The following is a 16630-nucleotide window of genomic DNA, read 5'->3' on the forward strand; positions in this document are numbered from 1 at the left end:
TCTGTCTGTCTGTCTGTCTGTCTGTCTGTCTGTCTGTCTGTCTGTCTGTCTATCTAGATATAGATATATTTGGAATATGTTCCAAATGATGTGGGTCTTCTTTAATTTCTATTACTGTTGCTTTATATTTTAATTTATATAATATCTGTGTGTTTTAATGGGTTCTTCACAAGTATTTTGTACATTTTTCATTAAAGTTTTTATCTGGGATTTTCTTAATGTAGTATACTTTGGCATAACTTGCAATTAAAGGTTGGTACCTTGGGTTACAACTATTTCAGGTTCAAGGTATTCTATGACAATTGATAATTATAGTACATGCTATTTCTATATTTCAGTAGTCAGATTGAGGGCAAAATAACTTAAAGCAAAGATTCTTACTGAAATAGAATAGGGAGAAAATTTAAAACAGAATAGTCTCTCTTATAAAGAAAATATATGGTCTACTACTAATATATATACACCATCATGGGGGAGAATGAGAAGATACAGAGATCAGGTATGAGGGTTAAATTCTTGATCACATCACATTTTCATGCTGTAGGGCATTTAATGTAATCCCATCATGTCTCCATGGTCTCAGAAAAATATCCTGATGGGGAATCTCTCTTACAGTCTTACTTGGCAAGCTTTCTTTAGTACTTGTTGTTCTACCAGTCTGTTGTAGTCTTTGAAAGCTCCAGATTTGGAATAAATTGACATCTGTATACATAGTATGAATAGGCTTTTTTGAAAAGAATCAGAATCCTTGTGCTAAAACCACTATCAATACTAAAAAGCCCTATCAGTACTATTATTCGTGTCTTGGCTCTGAGACTGGCCATCTCTCGAGCAGCATAATCACCATTCCAGTCACTGAGGTCTCTTTTCAAACTTCTTGCTAAGGGTTCATTCCTCCATTTCAAAAGTCTTGCTGAGAGTATATATCCTGATGTCTCTGCCAAATTCCAGGAACTGGTCCTGACCTATTCATATTAAAACTGACCATTAAACTTTCACACTCTTGCATTAGGGAGGTACAAAATAATAGAGATACATGAGGATTTATTTTGTATCTTTAAAAAAACCTTTTCTATTAATCATAGGGAAAGGTTGGTCACCATTAATTTGACTATTTGATAATGATATTTTCCTACAGCAATGCATAAAATAAAGAAAAATGCAAAATGATCCTGAGTTTTATATGGACCTCTAATCTTATGCAATGTTCATTGTATAAATATTAATTGTTCATGCCAAAATGTGAGATCCTTATGCAATGCTTTTGTAGAAGACACATTGTGCTGTAATTTGTTTATGAATATTGTCTCTCTACAAAAGAAAGGAAATGAATATAAAAATCTACAAATATAGAAATTCTATAGATAAAAGAAAGTTGCACCCCTCCTGGTGATTCCAAACTTTGTCAAATAAAGGATGAGAACTACCTGAAATTAAAATTATAAGCATTCCAAATCATATGTAAATGTGTATTATGACTATAAATGGAATACAGTATGTAACTGTAAATTATGCATATGCAAATGTAGTGTAAAATAATGATGATAATAACTAACATTTTTATATGTGTCAGGCATTGTAATTACTAAGTGCTTTACAAATAGTATTTCATTAGATAAATGCAACAATCCTGGTAGTTAGGTGCTATTATTGCCCTCTCACAAATAAGGAAATTGAGGGGAAAGGTGTTAAGTGATTTAACCAAGATCAGATAGCTAGTAAATATGTCAGGTTGGATGTAAAATAATTTCTTCCTTATTCCAAAGCTGGCCCACTATCTGTGTAACCTTGTAGTCCATTAGCTAAAATATCTAAGGACATTTTTGTTGGAAATTTTAGTGAGATTCAACATATGGCTAAGCAGAGAGGAACTTTGGAACTCCTAAGTTATTAAAGCAGAAGAAGGCCATGAATTTATTATGCAGAACCTTTAAGTAAGATTGGTATAGAAGCTTGAATTAAAATTGTGTAAAATAAGAAGGCCCAGAAGTGTATTGATTTTGGAGCACCTATGATAACAATCATTGGTTGTTCAAAGCTGCATTAAAAATACAAAATTATTGCTTCTTGGAAACATGGACAGCTAACATAATCAATACTTATAAAAGTGTTGCATTCCTCTAATTACTGGAAAGAATAAAATGATATATTATTTAGTAATAGAAAAATAAATGTTTAACAGTCAATGATAAAAGGACTTTTACATAATACCATGTGCATTTTAAAAGGCATGCTCACTTTAAAAAGAGGCCATAATACACAATGAGGACTTGATAACAATACACTAAGGAACTTTATGAATATAAACACAGAACACATTTTATATAAACAATGTTAGATTGGAATAATTGAAGTAATATTTATTGTGCATGGGTTAATATAGTTAGTTAGAACTATATTATAGTTAATATAATAACAACGACAATTTTATCTAACATATATAATGCCATTCCAATTAAACTCCTAAAAATTATCTGTCAGAAAATACAATAACAGGTTTCATTTGGATGGAAAAAATGAAGAAAGTGGAAAAAAACACTTCAGTATGTATTCTATCAGCATCAGTTCTATCTCTGGTGGAGGATAGTATGATTCGTTATTATATCTTTGTGATTATCTTGGATCATTATGTTGCTCAGAATAGCTAAGTCATTCATAGTTCCTCATTGAACAATATTATTGTTACTGTGTACAATGTTCTCCTTGTTCTGTTAACTTTACTATGCATCAGTTCATATAAGTTTTTCCAGGTTTTTCTGAAATTATTCTGCTTGTCATTTGTCATAGCACAATAATATTCCATTTTAGTGGTTGTACGTGTGAATGCTTTGCCCTTCATGCTTATAGAGGGCCATGAAATCAAGGAGATGATGACATGAATTGCAATTGAATCTGATTTGAGTGAGGGAGGGCTATACAAAGTTACCAGCCTCCCTTTTTCCTCCTGAGTCATCTGGGTCCAGTAGCCAGATATTGATCAGGATGACTGGTGATGGCACAAAATGCAGTGGGAGAGCTTGGCCTTTTTAAGCTAAGGTCTTTACAATATCTCAATTTGAGTGAGGCTATGCCCATTCAGTGAATAAGTCCCTTTAATTAAGTGAGTCACATAATAGGCACTCTGATAAAAAAAAAATCAAACTGGGAGCAGAAGACCCTCTGGATTGCTGGTGAAAAGAGAAACATTTACTATTCACATTCTATTTGGGCCAGGAAGTCCCCAAAATAACCATGAAGTGATATCTGGGCAGGAACCTATTGTTTTTTGATCAATGAGATTCTGAGTGATTTGGGTTTAAAGCACAGTAGTTGAGAAAGAAATCTAGCCAGTAAACTTCATGATAAAACTAGATAGGTTTTGGCCATTAAATTTACCTCTCTTTGGGCAGAACACCCTCAGGTAAGGGCATAGTACCCCAAGTGAGGAGAGGAGAAGACAGAACAGGCCAAGGCAGGACAAGCCAGGATGAGTTGACTGTAACTGGTCAGCTTGGTGACCACTCAGGCAACTCAGACTATTTATAGGTTGTTGTTTGCTTGATTTCCAATTGTTAGATACCACAAAATAACTGCTATAAATATTCTTGAACAAATAATTCCATTTCTTTTTTTATGATCTCTTTGTTATACAGAGCTTGCATTGGTAATGGTGGATTAAAGGGTATGCACAGTTTTATAACCCTTTGGGTATAGTTCCAAATTGCTCTACAGAATGCTCAGATAAGCTCACAACTCCATCAACAATGCATTATTGTTCCAATTTCCTCACATCCTTAAGGCTGTAGAAATCTCCCACATGGACATCGAGGCCCTGAAGAAGTTGAATAAGAACAAGAAATTGGTCAAGAAACTGGCTAAACAATATGATGCCTTTTTGGCCTCTGAGTCTTTGATCAAGCAAATTCCTCGAATTCTGGGCCCTGGTCTGAACAAAGCCAGAAAGTTTCCATCTCTGCTCACCCACAATGAGAATATGGTGGCAAAGGTTGATGAGGTTAAATCTACTATCAAGTTCCAGATGAAGAAGGTGATGTGTCTAGTGGTGGCTGTTGGCCACGTGAAGATGACAGATGATGAGCTTGCCTACAACATCTATTTGGCTGTCAATTTCCTGGTTTCTCTTCTGAAGAAACTTGGCAAAATGTGAGGGCATTGTATATCAAGAGCACCATGGGCAAACCCCAGCGGCTGTATTAAATCAACATGGTGTTAATAAATGGCAGAAGCTGCTAATGAAAAAAAAAATTTCTTCACATCCCTCCCAACAACCAACATGAACCTTTTCAGTCATGTTAACCAATCTGATAGGTGTGAAGCAGTAGCTCAGAATTATTTAATTTTCCTTTCTCTGATCCAAGTGATATTGAGCATTTTTAAATGACTATAGACATCTTTGATTTCTTTGTCTGAAAACTGACTTTTCATTTCCTTTGACCATTTATTTATTAGGAAATGACTTGGAGTTGTACAAATTTTACTCAGTACTCCATATATATGAGAAAAGAGGCATTAATCAATGATACTTGCTGAAATTTTCCCCCAGTTTTCTGTTTTCCTCATCATTTTGGTTGCATTTTTTTTGTTTGTGCAAAAACTTTTAAAAAATTGTATATCATCAAAATGATATGTTTTACATTTTGTAATGTTCTCTATTATCTTCTTTGGTCCTAAATTTTTCTCTTTTCCATAAGTCTGGCAAATAAACTATTCTATGTTCTCTTAATTAGCTTATCATATCACCTTTTATGTATAAACATGAACTAATTTTCAACTCATCTTGGGATACAGTGTGAGATGTTGGTGTTTATCTCATTTCTGTCATACTGTTTTCCAGTTTTCCCAGAAGTTTTTGTCAAATCATGATTTTTTTTTTATTCCAAAAGATGTAATCTTTGGATTTATTATATACTAGATTACTATGGTCACTTACTATAATGGAATTTGTGCCTAATAGATTCTACCAAACCACCACTCAATTTCTTATCCAGTAAGAGTTTGTTTCGATAATTAAATCTATATAATATAGTTTGAGATTTGGTATGGCAACACAGCTGTCTTTCTCACCTTTTTTATTTCTTTGATATCCTTGAGCTTTTAATCTTCAAGGCAAATTTTGTTATTATTTTTTCTAGCTCTACAAAATATTTTTGATACTTTAATTGGTATGGCACAGAATAACTAGATTAATTTAAGTAGAATTATAATTTTTATTATATTGACTTGACCTACCCATAAATAATTATTTTTTCAATTGTTTAGGCCTAACTTTTTTTGTGTGAAAAGTGTTTTGTAATTTTTTTCATATATTTCTTGGGTTTGTTTTGGCAAGTAGACTACCAAATATTTTAATTATCTACAGTTATTTTAAATGGAATTTCTCTTTCTATCTCTTGCTGCTGGACTTTGTCAGTAACATACAGAAATGATGATGATTTTTGTGGGATTATTTTGTATCCTGCATCTTTGTTAAAATTAGTAATAATTTCAACTAGGTTTTTAGTTTATTCTATAGGATTTTCTAAGTATAACTTCATATCATCTGCAAAGAGTGGGAACTTTGTTTCTTCTTTGTCTATTCTAACTCTTTCAATTTATTTTTCTCATCATTGCTTAATCTAACATTTCTAGCACAATACTGTATAATCGTGGTGTTAATGAATATTCCTTATTTCATCAATGGTCTTCTGGAAATGCCTCTAGCTTATCCTCCTTACATAAATTGCTTACTTATGGTTTTAGATAGATGCTACTTTTAATTTTAAGGAAAATCATTTTATTTCTATGCTCTTTAGTGTTCTTAATAAGAATTTGTGTTGCATTTTGTCAAAAGTCTTTTCTGAATCTATTGAGATAATCATATGATTTCTGGTAATTTTGTTATTGATATATTCAGTGATGTTGATAATTTTTCCTAATACTGAACCAACCCTGCATTCCTGGTATAAATCTCCCCCAGCCAGCAGTGTATTACCCATATATTAAAATGCTGCAATCTTTTTGCTAATATTTATTTAATTATTTTTTTCAGATATATTCATTAGGAGCTTTGTATGTTATTTCTATTTCAATTCTTCCCAGTATAGGTATCAGTATCATATTTGCATCATAAAGAAAGTTTGGTAGGACTCCTTCTTTGCCTATTTTTTTCCAAATAATTTATATAACATTGGAAACAATTGTTCCTTAACTGTTTGGTAGAATACATTAATTCATTTGTAAATTCATCTGACCATAGAGATTTTTTTTTAGGGACTTAATTATTCTGTTTATTTTTTTCTGAAATGGGATTACTTAAGCATTTTATTTCCTCTTCCATTAATCTGGGCAATTTATAATTTTGTAAGTATTCATCATTTCACTTAGATCACCACCTTTATTGGCATACAGTTGGGCAAAATAGTTCTTAATTAATATGTTAATTTCCTTTTCATCGGTGATAATTTGAGCCTTTTCATTTTTGATACTGGTAATTTGATTTTCTTCTTTTTTATTTAATAAAATTGTCTATTTTATATTTTTTTCATAAAACCAGATCTTAGTTTTATTTATTAGTTCAATAGTTTTCTTAATTTTAATTTTATTAATCTCCCATTTGACTTTCCAAATTTCTAATTTGGTATTTAATTGGGAAATTTCAATTAGTTCTTTTTCTAGTTTTTTAGTTGCATGCCAAATTCATTGATCTCCACTTACTCTCTTTCTAATTAGCTCTTTAAAATCCTTTTTAATCTCTTCCAGTAAAACTTTTTTGGCCTGAGACCAAATTACATTTTTCTTTATTCCTCACATGTAGCCATTTTGGTACTACTGTCCTTTTCTAAGTTTATTCTTGATCCTCCTAATCATCATAATAACTTTCTATAATCATGTTCTTTTTAGTTTTTTTTTTTTTTTGCTCTTTTGTGTGTGTGTGTGTGTATGTGTGTGTGTTTATGTAAGAGCTGGTCTATGGTCCTGCACTGTCCCAAGCATTTTGTGCTGGAACTTTAAGTCTTATTGTTGGCTTTCACTGTATTTCAGGGCTTATCTGTTTGGTTTCTCTGGAGAGTAGGCTACCCTTCTAGCTTATACTGGGGGTCCAGGCCTCCCCGTTAGCCTCCTCTGGGTGTGTTGTTTAGCTGCTGACCTTTTAGCATGGGTGGGGCCTTGATACTTCATTGCTATGGTAACAGAGTCTTTCTCATGACTGTTTCTCCAGGAGGGATCTTTTTGGTGGTATGCCCCAAGGGTGGGGCCCAGATGCTGGATTGCTATAGAAACAAGTCACTGGGGTGGAGTCTCACTGAGGTGCATGGATTGCTCACTTGGCTAGAGGGCTGCTATCTTGCATGAGGATGGGGCTTTAGTGGTGGATTACCCGGGGCTTGGAGACTTGCTGCAGCCTCCCTGCTGTCAATCTGGGTGGTGGGAGTGGTGGTGGTGATGCTGCTGCTGTTGCTTTTGCTGCTTTGTACTTCAATCCCACCCCAAAGAGACAGATCTTTCCTTCTGGGCTGATATGCTGCTTCCCTACTCCTATATCAATTGTGGGGCAGTTTTATAATTGTTCACAGGGGAATGTGGGAGGGTTTAAGAGAATTTCTTTCTCACTCCACCATCTTGGTAATAGAAGTCCAATTTTTTGTTATTTTTAAATGAACTGGTTTGGCTGTCTTGTCAAAATGTGAATTGCTTCTCTGATTATGCTTTTTAAAGAATTTAGTTCCTTTCATTTTAATTTAATTCATTTCACTACTAAAATGTACCCAAAGACATTTGAGGGGAAATGAATAATTAATCAAACACATTTACACTTTAAAAATGCATTTAGAAACATTCACATTAAGGATAATTTCAACAATGTGAAACAGAAAAAGCTCTATGAAAAAACATATTATTCTAGCTTTAGATGATGAAAAGGTGAACTAATGGGTTGGTTCAGGAAAAAGGAAATAAATTATCTATATGTGAATGACCTGCTCTGATAAGTAAAGTATATATATTGTCATTCTTTCCTGGGCCACTGTATATTCTTATCCTTGAATCTTTCTAGCTCACTTGGCAGAAGCCACTATAGATTTTCAAGTAAATGTGAGATATCCACTTAATAGAAATGTTATGGAAACAACTCTTATTCACATAAGAAATGTAACTGATGACCTCTTCAGTCCCCATGAACTCCAAGACTTTGTGAATTCTGGAGGACAAATATTCTTTTCTTTGCTCTATAACCTTCTATCTTATTATTTCTATACACTTCATTAAATTTTAAGGTCCTCAAAGAATAAACATGACATTCTAATTGCTTTGCATATTTTCATCATCCTTGGAATTACACAATTAACTCAGGGGTTACTCACTGTGCACAGTATATTTGCCTTCTGTGATGTGCAGAATTTTCTACCTATTCTATAAGTAACAAACATGAAAAAATATATTTTGAACTGACAATCAAGAATAATTATAATTAGGAAATTAAATTACAGATAATAAAATCCAGATAAAAATACTATTCACAGAATATATGCAGTTCAAAAGAGACATTTAAGGTAGTGTTTAATGAAAACAAATGCAAAAAGCAAGAACAAGTCAGATATATTCACTTTTAATTTTAATTGCCCTTATAACCAATTGAAATTAGTTTTGATTTTCCCAAATTTGTGAAAAAACTATCTTTTGCATGGCTAAAATTTTAACTTTAGTATGCAATAATATATTTTAACCTAGTCTTCTTGTTCATCCAGCATCTGTTCCACTTTATGAATTATTTTAAATGTTTCTAATTAATTTAAAAACATTTTAACCCAAAAGCATGTTATATTTGAGATGGAGTATGAAATAATATTTTAAGTAAAATATGAAATCTGTGTTTTGCTTTAATGAAGAATTTTTATAGTGCTTCTTAAGAACACATTATCAATAACATGTATATCCACAAAGGAGGTAGTGTAACTGTAGATCAAGAGTTATGACAAACATTAAATTCCTTAAGTGTTGCCCTGTTATTGACAGGATATTAAAAATCACATCAAAAAGCCCAGTGGATCAGATAAATACACTTTGAAGGATTTTAGAAGGATATAGATAGCAATTACACAATATTAGAAGGAAACACACATGTGTATCTATCACCATTGGAATTATTTAAAAGCATTGGAAAAAATCTTGCTGCAGACACCTTCTAGCTATGGGACCTTGGACAAGACACTGCACTCTTTTTGCCTCAGTTTCTTCATCTGTAAAATGAACTGGAGAAAGAAATGGCAAACTACTCTAGTATCTTTCCCAAGACAATCCCAAATGGAGGTCACAAAATATAATACATAGATGAATATTGACTGAAAAACAATAAGAACAATGGGGAAAGAAAAGGAAAACTTTTTCAATGGAGATAGCAAAAGTTTAATTAGATTTCTGGTTCTCCTCTTAAATGTCAAAAATTATAAGACCCCAATTGAAATAGTTACCATAAAAATTACCTTCTAAAATAAAGTATGATATCAATTATACCACATAAATATATACATACATATAAATATATATACATATACATATATATATTAAGCAATTGGGGTTAAGTAACTTGCTCAAGATTACACGGCCAGTTATTTCTGGGTGTGGTGCTAAGTATTAGAGCGTGGATTCGATCCCAGGTCATCCTGACTCTGGGGCCGGTGCTCTTACTCACTGAACCACCTGACCGCCCCATAAAAAATGGTATTTTTAAAAAATCATGACCACATAATATATATGAAGCATCCTTGCTACCTTATAAGTTTATGTGCTTTACACAAATGAGGGAGTAAATTCTATATTATGATAAACAGAGAGGCAAATTAATTATCTCTTTCATTGAAAGTTTTGTAAAATATAACATTTAGAAAAAAGATGATCACTAATATAATGTTATAATTTTTAATATTGGTGCTTAATATGTGTGTAGATAATTTTACCTATAAATAATATGAATCCTTTTGCAAAGGGCATATACATTCAAATTATTACATTCAATTTAATGGATTCTCAAACCTATACTGTATTCAAATACTGTATTTCTTTCTCTAAAATCATGAATTAATCTGGTTCATCAATAAACACACACACATACACACACAAAGAGCAACAATTACATAGTTCCACAGGCATAACCTTAGTCACCTTAAATTGTTTCCTCTGTTATTTTAATGTTTTTTGTCACCATTACCATTTTGTCTTGGTAAAGTTTGTGATGAGTAAAATCATGATGAAAACAACAATCTCCTGAAATAATATTTGTAGTTATTCTTAAATGAGACAGAGCATTGTTGGTAATATTTTTACAATGTAAAGACATTTAAATTAAATAAATGTAGGTTCTGACTAAAATAAGATATTTAAACACCCTGAGAACAAAGATTGTTAGCCCCTTCCAACACACTGATTCGTTCATTTATTTATTTATTTGTTTGTTTGTTTGTTTGTTTGTTTGTTTGTTTGTTTGTTTATTTATTTATTTATTTATTTATTTATCCAGAGCACTTAGCATAGTTCTTTGTACCTAGGAGTTCCTTAATAAATGATAATTATTAGACTGATCAATTTACTCTTATTAAGAAAACAGAAGAATTTCACACCATCCATTACATCTTCACATAATCCTCCATTCTCTTGTGTTATGTCCCAGCACTTACTTTTAATAGAAGATGTTTCCCCTTAAATAAAGAAATTTATTAATTAGTGTTTTGATATTTTTAAAAGAGATAATGGGAAGAAAAAAAATCACTCAGTTTTTTTTCTAATTTCAGGCTATTTTATTTTAAATTGTAAGAAACTGATGAAATATTTGAAATGGCTTTACTCCATAACCCACCCCTACATTTCATTTTATCCATTGATAACAATCAGGTTATTATTTTAATTTATTTGTGTGGTAAAGGTAAAAAGACCAAGTTGCTTCCTTTAGGCTATTTTATGATGTGCATATGTAAAGAATATTCATTAATTTAGTCACAGACACTTTTTTGGGGTGGTTAGGTCTTATATCTAGGTTTGCCTCAAGTCTGTTATGTAATCTAATTTCTGATAATTCCACGCTATAATGTTAGGTATGGTTATCTTCCTTTCCAGAAGCCCGCAACAATGCAATGAACAAAATCTCATTAGTTATATTCTCAATTTTTCAGTATTCCTTCTGCTTTGTTTCTGAAAGCACTAATATCATGTTAAATATACAACAGGTACTCATATAACTTTAAAAATTGTGGGATTTCATAGATAAAAGAGATATGTCATTGATATTTAATTTTCTATTCTACAATCAATATAATAGTCAAAGAACAGGAGATTAACTTAATATTTAATTGAATATCCCAAGGTCACATAGATGCTGAAAGCCAGAACTGTGTCTAGAACCCAGGTTTCTAAATTCTCGTGTTCTTTCAATTACAATTATAAGTACTGGAAGAAGATAATTTGAAGGCACAAAGAAACATGAAGTATATTAGCAGCATGAGACATTACCTGTGAAAGTTCAGGAATGGATATAGTTAGTCCACTTTACACGGAATGTAAGAGAAACCTTAAATGTCTATTATTATTATTAAATTGTTATTATTATTATTAAATTAATATTATTATTATTAAATGGCTATGTAGGTTTCAATCAGAATGGGGATACTTTTAAATGTCGAATTAAGGAATAATATTCTATTCTATAGGCATATGGGTTCTGAAGGTATTGTTAGCATGGACATTATATTAGCAACCTTTAACTTTATGGAAATATCTTTTACCTATGTAAATCAATATCTATATATCTCTATCAATCTACCCACCTATATAGATATTGATATCAACTGTAGATAGTGGTATCAACATATATAGATATAGATGTATGGATACATATATAAATAGTTTGAAGGACAAATTAGGGAAAGAAGAGATCAATCAGAATAGTTATTATAAAAGTTTTGGTACATGGTGATAAGGGCCTGAACTATAGTTTTTATAGTGTGAATAGAGAAAAGTGTGTAAGTGTGAATGATGTTGTAAAATCAGAATCGACAAAACTTAAATACTTATTAGACATGAATATTAAAGAGAAAAGAATCAAAGAAGACTCTGAAAATTTGAATCTGTCTGTCTGGGAAAAAGTCATAAGATCAACTGGGAACAGGTTAAGTTTGAAATATGGTATTTACAGATGCAGAAATTAGGAAAGGATATGGACATTTAAGAGTCAACAAAATCGAGTTGAAAGTTGAACAAACAGGACAAGGAAAGATAAAAGTTAAAAGAAAAAGGGCCCCAAAGGAACTTGGGGGATTTCCATGACTATGGAGCAGAAAATGAACAGCTACCTATTCAGGGAGAAATAGAATGATAAGGTAGACAGAAGAATCAGGAGAGAAAGGTGAGAAGAAAACTAAGAGAAGAAAGAATGCATGAGAAAAGTATGGGCAACTGTATAGAATGTTTAAAAATGTAAAATAATATAAGGACAAGAAGAAATCATGGAATTAAACATTTGAAAGATTATTGCTAGCATTTGCTAGGTGAACTTCAGAACAGTAGTAAAATTAATAGTGAGATTTCAAGTTGAGAAATGAATGGAAGGTTATATGGGGGAAGACAAAGAAGCCAATTCTTCTTAGGAATGAATGAGAAGAGACAAAGGAAATTAGTTTGAGGGGATTACAGAGTCAAATGATAGGGTTCTCTGGTTCTTTCAAAATTTTCCACTTCATATTTTTCCAAATTTGATATAAAGACAGTATTGAAGATTTATTTTTATAAGATTTTGAGTTTCTGATTTTTTCTTCTCCTCTCCCCTCCTACCACTTTAAGATGGCAAGCAATCTGATATAGGTTATATATGTACAATAATATTAAACACATTTCCACATTAGTCATGTCATGGAAGAAGAATCAGAAAAAAGGGAAAAATCATGAGAAAGAAAAAAATCCCACAAAATTGAAAATCATATATTTTAATCTGTATGCAGAATCGATAGATCTTTCTCTAAATATTGATAGCATTTTCCATTATGATCTTTTGCAGTTGTTTTAGATAACTATTGCTGAGAACATCTAAATCTATCATATTTGATCATCGCATAATATTGTTATTGTGTACCATATTCTCCTAGTTCTGCTCATTTCAATTTGCATCAGTTTGTACAAGTCTTTCAAGGTTTTTCAGAAATACATCTGTACTTGATTTTTATAGAACAATAGCATTTAGTTACATTCATATGTTACAACTCATCTGGCTATTCTCCAATAGATGGACATCGCCTCAAATTCAAATGCTTTGATACCACAAAAATGAACTAGCATAGTTCCAAATTGCTCTCCAGAATGGTTAGATCAGTTCACAACTCCACCAAAATGCATCACTGTTTTAATTTTCTGACATCTCCTTACATTTTCCTTTTCTGTCTTATTAGCCACTCTGATAGGTGGGAGGTGTTACTTAAGAATTGTTTTAATTTGCATTTCTCTAATCAATAGTGATTTAGAAGGTTTTTTTTCACATGACTAGATATTTTTTCATCTGAAAACAAGTTGTTCATATTCTTTTATAATTTACCAAATTGGTAAATGACTTCTATTCTTAGGAATTTTACTCAGTTTTTAACATATTTTAGAAAGGGGGCCTTTATCAGAGACGTTGGCTACAAAAATTGGTTGAATTAGCTAAAGTATTTTTTTAATTTAATAAATTCAAAAATTTCCATTTTCCATTTCATAATGTTTTCTCTCTCTTGTTTGATCATAAATACATCTATTCTCCATAAACCTGACAGGTACACAAATACTTGCTCTCCTAATTTGCTTATGGTATCACCCTTTATGTCCAAATCATGTAGCCATTTCAACCTTTTCTTGGTATGAGGTGCAAGATGTTGTTCTATACCTTGTTCCTGCCTTACTATTTCTCAGTTTGTGCAGGAGGTTTTGCCAAATAGTAAGTTCCTGTCTCAGAAGGTGGAGTCTTTGAGTTTATCAAACAGTAGATTACTATAGTTATTGACTTCTTAAACATCCAAGCATATACTGACTCTTCTTGTACAAAATGACTAATATGGAAATTTTTGCTTATATTTGGATATTGATTAGAAAATTCTTTTTTAGATGGAAGAGTAGGTAAAAGGGCATGTGAAATAGAGGGGAAAAAGGAAGGTTTAAAAAAAAACTCAAGAACAGAAAAGATATCAGAAAGATGAATAAAATTTTACAGCATTTTTTAAATATAGAGGTTGAATGTATTATGTACTTACAATAGAAGCCAGCTATACAGCACGAAGATCCGAACTTTCATCCCAAGGGACCATTTTCTCTTATATGTTTCTGTATATTTCCATTTCATTTGCCTGGTTAGGCTCAGAATAACAATTTTAAATGTATATATCTATATCTATATCTATATCTATATCTATCTATCTATCTATCTATCTATCTATCTATCTATCTATCTATCTACATCTATCTATACATATATGTATGTCCAAAGATATAAAGACACACACAGATACATAACCACTCACAGCAAATATCAATCTTTCCTTCTGTACACGGTTTTTAAATGAAACTGATTTACATGTTTATTAAAAATCATTTTATGAAGGTATAGAAAGGTAACAGGCTTTTGCAAACTCATCTTCAAATATTTTAATAGCTGTCATATAGAAGAGAAATTCTTTTTATCAATGTTTCTATCATTGACTTCAAGGAGCATAACTAGGGAGGATGAATAAATTTTTCAGATAGAAAGATTTAGAATAATAATAATAAAATATAAGGGCTTGAGGACTGGGATTGTTTCACTTTGTCTTTGTAGACCCAGTTCCTACCATAGTGGTTAGAACATATTTGGTGATTAAAAAATGCTTGTTGGAAGAATGATTTGACTCATTACAGGGATGTTTTTTTTTTCTGTCTTTCAGTTCTGAAGTTACTGACTGAAGTTACTGGACTGCTACTCTAATTAAAGTGTACTCGTGTTATCACTTCTTCAAGAATGTTGCTTTTAAAACTCCTGTAATGCTATGTAAATATTTAAATAACATTAAACTACACAATCACTGGGGATTTCCAAATATTTATTGTTTGAAAAATATGTAGTATTCATAAAATCTATGAGGAAAATTGGGATATTGAATCCAATTTAAGGATTACTTGTCATATGATGTAAATCACTAAGTTATGTTCATATAATATGAAGTAGCCTAAATATGCTACCATTGTGTGGTTTATATTCTCACCTCCTCCATGTGTACAATTAAATTGAAATTTTAAATTATCAGTTACTTCCACATGAGAGCAGTGTTATTTTTAACTTGTCAGGAAACATTACCTTCCATAAATATGTTAAGTTGTCCAATTACAGTACATGTTTTCACCAAATAGTGATAGAGTGTTTGCAATATTTCCACAGGAACTTGACAATTGCATCTTTTCCAAAGTTGTAATTTGAGCTATTATGTTTGAAATTGTTTCTAGCCTTTGGTCAGCATTCTGGGAGTCTGTGAAGATTAGTAATCTCCTATCAAATTCTCTGGCAGCAAGAAAATCCATATTATCTTTCACCCATAAAAATCATTTTGTAGAGGGATTTACTGAAGTAGCCTTTGGAAACGTATTTGTATGTTAGAGGGGCAAAATGAAATGCTCAGAAAAATTAAAAAAAATGTAGAAAATAAAGAAAAAAAGAAAAATGTGTACTGTTTTCATGTGAATGATGAAAGGACTGTAAAGCAATGAATGAATACTCTGAACATTTCCAAGATTTAAAATTAATTATCAGTGTTTTGTTTTGTTTTCACTTTGAAAGGGAGATATAGTCAATATCTTTGACATAAGCAGAATACCTAGTTTAGTGAGATAAAGGAATTAATTTAATTTTTTTTCACATTCAGAAACTTTGAATATAAGGGAAAAAGGGGAACCGCTCAGACTCCAAAAGAGGGTAGTCTCATTAGGATGTTAGGAAATCTATAATACTCCTCTCTGACTTCATGCTAAGAAAGAATAAAAGTTCAAGAAATGTTACCTCTGTAGTCAACAGAATATATACTCCCTCAGCAGTGCTGATAAATTGATGTTGAAATGAGTGGCAGAAACTTTTTGTTGTTTGTTCATTTTTCAGTAGTTTCTGGTACTTCATGACTTCATCTGGGGTTTTCTTTGCAGAGACATTGGAGTGGTTTGCCTTTTCCTTCTCCAACTTATATTTCATATTACATTATTTTTCTTTTAAATTTATTCATTTTTAGTTTACAGCATTCACTTCCACAAGTTTTTGAGTTCCAAATTGTCTCACCCCTCCTCTACTCCCCCCTCCCCCCAAAAGGCAGCATGGAATCTGATATAAATTTTACATAATATCTTCACATTAAACATTAGTCAAGTTGTGAAAAAGAATTATAACCAATGGAATGAATCAAGAGATAGAAGAAACAAAAAGAGAGAGTGAGAGAGTAGTTTGCTTCAATCTTCACTCAGACTCTGTAATTCTTTCTTCTGGATTTAGATAGCCTCTTCCATCATAAATCTTTTTGAGTTGTCTTATAACCTTGCATTGCTGAGAAAAGCCCAGTCTATTTATGCTAGTCATCACAGATATGATGTGTGTGTAATTGTGAACGCTATTCTGGTTCTCCACTCCTCA

The 16630-nt window shown here is 31.7% G+C and overlaps 1 pseudogene; it reads left to right on the forward strand.

Moving 5' to 3' along the window:
- Nucleotides 1-3781: 3781 nt before the first annotated feature.
- On the forward strand, nucleotides 3782-4238 carry LOC138148077 (large ribosomal subunit protein uL1 pseudogene; annotated as a pseudogene).
- Nucleotides 4239-16630: the final 12392 nt, after the last annotated feature.

This window comes from Petaurus breviceps, unplaced genomic scaffold, assembly GCF_028583685.1.
Source record: "Petaurus breviceps papuanus isolate PSGF00001 unplaced genomic scaffold, PetGlider_PUasm1.0 90822, whole genome shotgun sequence".
Lineage (NCBI taxonomy): Eukaryota > Metazoa > Chordata > Mammalia > Diprotodontia > Petauridae > Petaurus > Petaurus breviceps.